Here is a 7,627-nt window from a genome sequence, read left to right on the forward strand (position 1 = left end):
AACCATCAAAGGCATCCACGAAAACCTAATTCCACCGCCGCAACCTTCTGTACCCGCGAGATCCCATCTTGGGGCCTTTTCCGGCGTCCTGCCGGAGGGGGCATTGATCACGGAGGGCTTCTACATCAACACCATAGCCTCTCCGATGATGTGTGAGTAGTTTACCTCAGACCTTCGGGTCCATAGTTATTAGCTAGATGGCTTCTTCTCTCTCTTTGGATCTCAATACAAAGTTCTCCTCGATTCTCTTGGAGATCTATTCGATGTAATCTTCTTTTGCGGTGTGTTTGTCGAGACCGATGAATTGTGGGTTTATGATCAAGATTATCTATGAACAATATTTGGATCTTCTCTGAATTCTTTTATGTATGATTGGTTATCTTTGCAAGTCTCTTCGAATTATCAGTTTGGTCTGGCCTACTTGATTGATCTGTCTTGCAATGGGAGAAGTGCTTAGCTTTGGGTTCAATCTTGTGGTGTCCTTTCCCAGTGACAGCAGGGGCAGCAAGGCACGTATTGTATTGTTTCCATCGAGGATAAAAAGACGTGGTTTATATCAATTGAGAAACCAAGAGTGTCAAACTCAAGAGTGACAAGATTTTCACGAGTAAGAGTACGAACAGAGCATAGGTTTTTGATTAAAGATGATGAAACAAGCACATTATTGAGAGTGAGAGATGAAGAGCGAAACGGAAGGGAAGACGAATCATGATGAGTGATGGGAAGAGAGGAGCCATCAACAACCACGATGCGAGAGTTCAAGGGATATGGGGAGGCACGGGAGAGTAAGCCGGGGTTGGAGGCCATGTGAGCAGCGGTGCCGGTGTCCATGTACCAATCGCCGCCTCCGTTGTAGGTGCTCGGCAAGGGTGCAGCATGAAGAGCGAAGAGGAGCGCCAGGGCCACCGTAGCCCGCGGCGTTGCCGTATGCCGCAGGCGCCGGCGCGGTCAGCAACGCCTGATGGGAGGTCGGACATGGCCCGAGGATACCTGGAGCAGGGGGACGGGGGATGGGCATGTTGTAAGCATGCACAAGGCCCGTCCATGGATTGTACCCCGAGAGCCACGGTGGAGGGGGAGCAGCTATGTTGGTCGGGCGTGCGCGCTGCGCCGGGTTGGCGTTGCGGCCCCGACCCCCGCGGCCCTTCTGCTTGCGGCCACCAGAGGACGCAGGCGCGAGTGGCGGGGTGGGAGAAGGCGCGCGCGCTGGCGGTGCTGGAGGAGCGCCGTGGCCAGCGGCGAGGCCGACGTGAAGGGCTGCGTGGGTCGCCTGCCGAGCGGAGTGACAGAAGCGCTTCTCCTCCATGCGAAGGTACATGACTGCCTTCGCGTACATCGGCGTGATGAGGGAGAGGTTGGCGGCGGACTGGCCAAGGTCGGGCTGGAGGCTGCGAAGGAGGTTGGTGAGGAGGACGGAGTCGTCGATGGTCATGCCGATGTCACGCAGCTTGTCGGCTAGAACCTTCAGCCGCGTGCAATACTCATTGATCGAAAGATCGTTTTGCTGCATAGTGAAGAACTCCCCTTGAAGGAAGACGCAGCGTTGAAGTTGATTGTCGAGGAAGAGGTCACACAGCCGCGTCCACATAGTGTATGCGGACGGGTCGCGGGAGTTCACCATGTTGAAGAGGCTGCCGGAGATGGTGAGGAAGAGCCACTTGACGATGCAGGCGTCCACAGCTAGTCACTCGTCGTCGTCCTTCATGTCGCGGAAGTCGACACTCCCGTCAACATGCTCGATGAGACGGTAAGAGCGGAACAATAGCGTGAAGTACGTGCGCCACGCGTTGTACGATGGCGAGTCGAGGTCGAGGACGACGGGCACATGGTCTTTGATGTGAAGCTCGTTGAGGCGGTCGGAGGTGAACATGGCACCGGCAAAGGAACCGGGGTCGGATGGGTCGGCCTTGGAGCGGGACATGGTGGCGTTGGGTGATGGGAAGGGGCGACGGGGCTACAGGAGGAAGAGAGTAGCAGTGGCGGCTTAGGGTTTGAGTGGTGGCAGAGCGAAGTGGTGGCGGCGTCACTAGGGTTTTGGGAAGAAGGGAGTAGCGGCGGCTGTAGGAAGAGGGAGCAGCGGCGGTGTAGGGTTTCAGGGTGGAAGGAGGCGGCGGCGGCTATGAGAGAGGTAGCGGCGGCGGCGGCGTTAGGGTTTGGAGTTGGTGGCAGCGGAGGCTGCGGGTTGCGGAAGCGAGAGGAGATCGCGGTAAAACTGATACCATGTAGAAAGGATATGCGGTATAACTCATTGTATTCCATGGAGTCGGTTACAATATATACACAGGATGTCTTGCGTATAAGAAAACTAATCCTACCATATCCCTAGAAGTCAACTATACAAGGCTAGAGAAAATAAAAATAGCAATACAAGCGAACCAACCTCTAGTTGAGATGGTTAGGTGGACAGTGGTATCCTCAACCCAACAGGGTTCAAATCCTGGTGCTCGCATTTATCCTGAATTTATTTCAGGAATTCCGGCGATATGCTTTCAGTGGGAGGAGACGTTCCCGTCGACTACGAGGCGCCTACGGTGACTTCGTAAAATGTCAAGATGATATGCCGGCTCAGTCTTTTGAAGGTGCTCATAGGGGTAGGGTGTGCGTGTGTGCGTTCATAGGGATGAGTGTATGCGCGTGTATATGAACGCTTATGTCTGTACTGATGCTAAAAAAAATAGCAATACAAATATGTCACGTTCAAGACTCTCCGGACAGTTTGTTTCCAACGCTGAAAAATTACAGCCAGAAAAAAAGGCGCAAAGCCACACAAGCAAAGGAAACCCCTCTCAAAGGCCATCCCACAGAGCATACTAGGACGCCACGAGAGAAACCAAAACAACGGAGGAAAAAGAAATAGGTCGGTCTCACACCTAGACAGTCCGATTTCAGTAGAACACGGGCATATAGCTGCATAGATCCTGAGGCAACACCTTGCCGATGGGAGGCCTATGTTTTTAGATGTTTTTTTAAATTTTGTTAGGGTTTGTATCCGCTCAGAAAGACGAGACGTCAGCCATTCTCTGAAAATGGAATATGGTTCTCTCCGCTTAGCCTCCGTTTCGGTGGTATGTCTAGTATTGTCGGTGGGCGTGTGGAGGCATGTCTCAGGCAGATCTGTCCATGGTGAGTTTTCTCGGATCTGGTCGTAGTTCATCTACGTTTGTGTTTTTTTAGGTTGGATTCTTCCGATCTACGCTACTTTTCATCGGCGGCTGTTGCTGTTTTGCTGCGCTGGTCCTATGGGGCCTTAATAAGACGACTTTCCGACTGTCTACTACAATGTCTGGCCCCGACGAAGAAGAGGCGATGAGCTTCAGTACTTGTAATTGTCGCTAGGTGGTCTATGAATTTGAATGTAATTTTTATTATTACTGGTGTTCGTTGTATTATCAATGATTGAAGATGAATTGATCGGAGGTTTTCTCGCAAAAAATAAATAAATCCGTGCTTACTTATATGTGCTTGCGAGACATAGACAATGCATCCAACGCTTTCTGCGTACCACATGTTTGGAAATCTTTAGACTGGGTCTGGAACGGTGAGGCGGCAGCTAGCACGGACTAGACGATCGAGGGGGTAGGGTGCCGGTCTCGGGTATACTTCTCATCTACCGGCCATACTACCGGAGCGCCGTTGTCTGTGCTAATTTTAAAAACACAAAATAAAGAAAAATCCAAATCACAAAGAACACAGACAAAAAACTTGAAAATCATTTACAGAAAAAGATACAAAATAGTTTCCACTTATTGTTCTCAACCGCCTCCTCTTCCCTCTCTCGACAGTTTGTTTCCAACACTGCAAAATTGCAGCCTAAAAAAACAAAAGGTAAAAGCCCAAATTCAAACTTACTTACTTACGAAGCCTTTTATCTCAAACAAGTTGGGGTAGGCCAGATATGAAACCCTTTCACGAGGACTTCCCAGGAGGTCACCCATCCTAGTACTACTCTCGCCCAAATGGGTTTCATACCCAAAAGACTGGCTAGTTTTTACGTTGGCTCGCCAAGCCTATCACAACCCTTAGATATGAAACCCTTTCACAAGGACTTCCTAGGAGGTCACCCATCCTAGTACTATTCTCGCTCAAATGGGTTTCATACCTATGGGACTGGCTAGTTTTTACGTTGGCTCGCCAAGCCTATCACAACCCTCCTCCTTTACCCGGGCTTGGGACCGGCTATGCCTAGAAGACATAGGCGGAGTTTAAAAGCCCAAATTCAAACAAGAAAAAAAAAACTCTCAAAGCCCAGCCCATATTGCAAAATACACGATAGAAACAAAAACAACAGAAGAAATGGAAACATGCCGGTTGCACACCTAGCAGTTGATTTCACAAAACACATGCATAGCTACATAGATCTTGAAGCAACAAGGATTTAACTGACAGGGAGTCGACCAAGACATGGGTAAAATTCAGTAGAACTAGTTTTAATAATCCCATCTGAAACTAAAAAGAGAATATATAATAAAAGAAATAGTGGGTCAAAAAAATACAAGGCCTATGAACAAAGTGCTTCATAGTTCTACTAAGAATAGAAGAAAAACAGGCACACATCAGTTATTTATACTCCCTCCATTCCACAATGTAGTGCTTCCTCTATCCCCGTGCTTGAACTTTGACCGTAAATTTAACTACCAAGCCCGATTGCGGCGGGAGAAAAAGTTATATCAGTGAATTCGTATTCGAAAGAAGTTTTAAATTATGTAATTTTTTCTCCCGCCGCAGTCGGTCTCGTTCGTTAAATTTATGATCAAAGTTCGACCTCGGAAATCGTGGGCTCACTATATTTTGAAACGAAGGGAGTATCTGTACATCCCCCTCTTGTAGGAAAAAATAGTGAAACCGACCCAAACCTTCATAGTACAACTGGCAAACTAAAGCCCAACAGAAAAAACAAAATACCCCCTCCATGCCCAGACAACTGCAGAAATCCAGAACCACAAAAAAAATAACCAAGATAAAAAAGTAGCCCCACATAGTTCATCCCCTATATGTGCTGATTTACAAGAGGCAGCAGAGTTGCACGCATCTTAAAGAACACAACAATATGAAATGTAAATAACCAATATCGCTCATTCTATTTTACTCCCTCTATTTCTTTAGGTAAGGTGTATTATTTCGGCACAGTGACCAAGGCACAGAATTATAGACATGTGAGAACGAAATTACCTTTGGCAAATTTATTGGTTAGTGGCAAGTATATCAATTAGTCCAGGAAAGCATGAGATACATGGAATCGGCAAAGAGATACTTTCCTTCTTTTGCTACAAGGAAAGATACAGACAATCAGAAGAGATATATTTTCCCTTTTTCTGGAGGGCTATCAAGGGAATTACGAGGAATTAGAAGAAATGCACCTTACATTCTAGAATTTTATCAAGAAACAAATACATCTTATATTAAGGAATAGAGGGAGTACTTAATTACCCTATCAAAATAAAATTGATCTTTTGCATTGATTCTTACTTAATTGCTATAAATTGAAAAGATCTCGACCATCAATTTTTAATGGGGAGCACTAGGCATTAGACTACTGATGCTCCTCTTCTTATCAGACCAGCCCAAAACCATCCGATCAGATGCATCCTGGTAGCGTTTGACAGAGATGGGCATGGGTGTAGCGTTTCCACCAATTACTGTTACTAACTACTTCCTAGACTTGTGCTTCCGGAAATTGCTTTTGAAAATCATTTGTTATCCATATTTAAAGTATATAATGTTCATCTTTATGCCATGAAAATATTCTGCCATGGAAACATTCCTTTTAAGCCTTGGAAGCATATTAACTACTTCCTAAAATTGTGCTTCCGGAAATCATTTGTTATCCATATTTACAAGATATAACATGCACCTTTATGCCATGAAATTCTTCCATGTAAAAATTCCTTTTAACCGTTGGAAGCACACACTTCAAATAGATCTAGTATAAATAATATATTATTTTTTAGACACATTTTTGTGCGATGCTGACATAGCTTTTGCGCCATGGGAACATTTCAAACTGACGGAAGCATATAATTTGTTTTGCGGCAGAAAAATATTGTTCAACTAAATGATTTGATATATGCTATATTTTTAGGAGATGGAAATAAATATTTGGTGTGAAGGAAACATTTTTCTTTTGCTTCGCAAAGAAATCCCCAGCAAACACAACAAGTCAACAAAAATGATCAAGTGGTGAACTAATTCATAACAAGATAAGAAAAAAATTACTACCAATTTTTTCAACTAAATAGAAGACTGACAACAACATTTTTTACAAGGCAAGACATTTCTGTCTTATGAAATGTGAACCGAGATATTTTGTTTCCAATGGAACGTAACGTATGTAGGAGTAATATATATTTTCCATCAACTATAGAATTGCTTCGTACGGTATAGAAATTTACTCAGATCAAATAAAAAGAATATTTTTACTTTCACAATTATATGTGATTCAAACAAAATATGGTGTGGTTCCTAAGAAATATGAATTTGCTTCTATCAAATCGAGGATGTTCTTCCATGGCGAATGTGAATCACTAATCATGTACTGTGTCGACATAAAATACGCAAGCGTGGTGGGACATATTCCCTTTGTGTCGGCACACTTGGGACTATCGTGCCACTCCCACTCCCACTCCCACTCCCACTCACAAGTTGGGCATGTAGTCGATGCCGTCAAAGCAGATGATCGGGATGACGAAATGAGACCGATGCTTGCATTCTTTTTCTCGTGCATTATTGTCGGAATTTCTAGAGCTATATGTAATTATAATATAGTAATAATCAAACTTTCACCTAATTCATGGAATGTTAACGAATGATTTATGGCAGCTTCCTGTTGATTCCTACTGCATATAGCAAGCGCTGTGATTGCAGAAGCGCAAGCAATATGTGGGGTTTGTTGGTCCTGAAAAATAGAATGTGGGGGTAGGCATGTAGCTCCGTGCAATTGGAGTTAAGCAAAATCGATTTTTAAAGATTGTGTAGAATAAGGTGGATCAACCGGGACGGTACGGTTCATACATCGTCCATTTTCTTATTACAAATTTAATCCATGAGGACGGACGGTACAGTTCAAAATGGGAGGAAGCATCTGACACGTGAAATAGCCTGTTCCTTTTTCTTATTACAATTTTATATGTTGCTAATTTAGCACCTTAGCTTTTTTTGTTCAAGTTCATTCTGGCTGCTGTGATTTTTTCCCCTGAAAAGGAGGATCACCCCTGGTCTTTGGATCAAGTGATGCATTCAGCCATCTTTATTACATTATTCACCAAGGCCTGGCAAAATAAATGCATGGAACAACCAAAAGTCACCATCTTGACAAACACTATCACCATACCGACAAGCTTCATGATGTGCTCCGACCTCGCATCAGCACATACCATGAAATCCCAAGGCCTCACCAAGCCATCACATGTGAATCGGGAGCACCAACTGGAGTAGGAGACCCTCAGCGCGTACCGCATGCACACGCTGTTTGATCTGTCGCCGCCAACTTTTGTTGTTCCATTTTTGGAGTGATCAACACATTGACCTTGTCACTATGATAATTATTTAATATCAATAAAGCTAGGCACGATGGGTTTCTCTCGGAAAAATCTGTACACGTGCATGACGAAATTATTTCCATTTAGACAGC

This window comes from Triticum aestivum, chromosome 3A (assembly GCF_018294505.1).
Source record: "Triticum aestivum cultivar Chinese Spring chromosome 3A, IWGSC CS RefSeq v2.1, whole genome shotgun sequence".
In the NCBI taxonomy this organism is placed as follows: Eukaryota; Viridiplantae; Streptophyta; class Magnoliopsida; order Poales; family Poaceae; genus Triticum; species Triticum aestivum.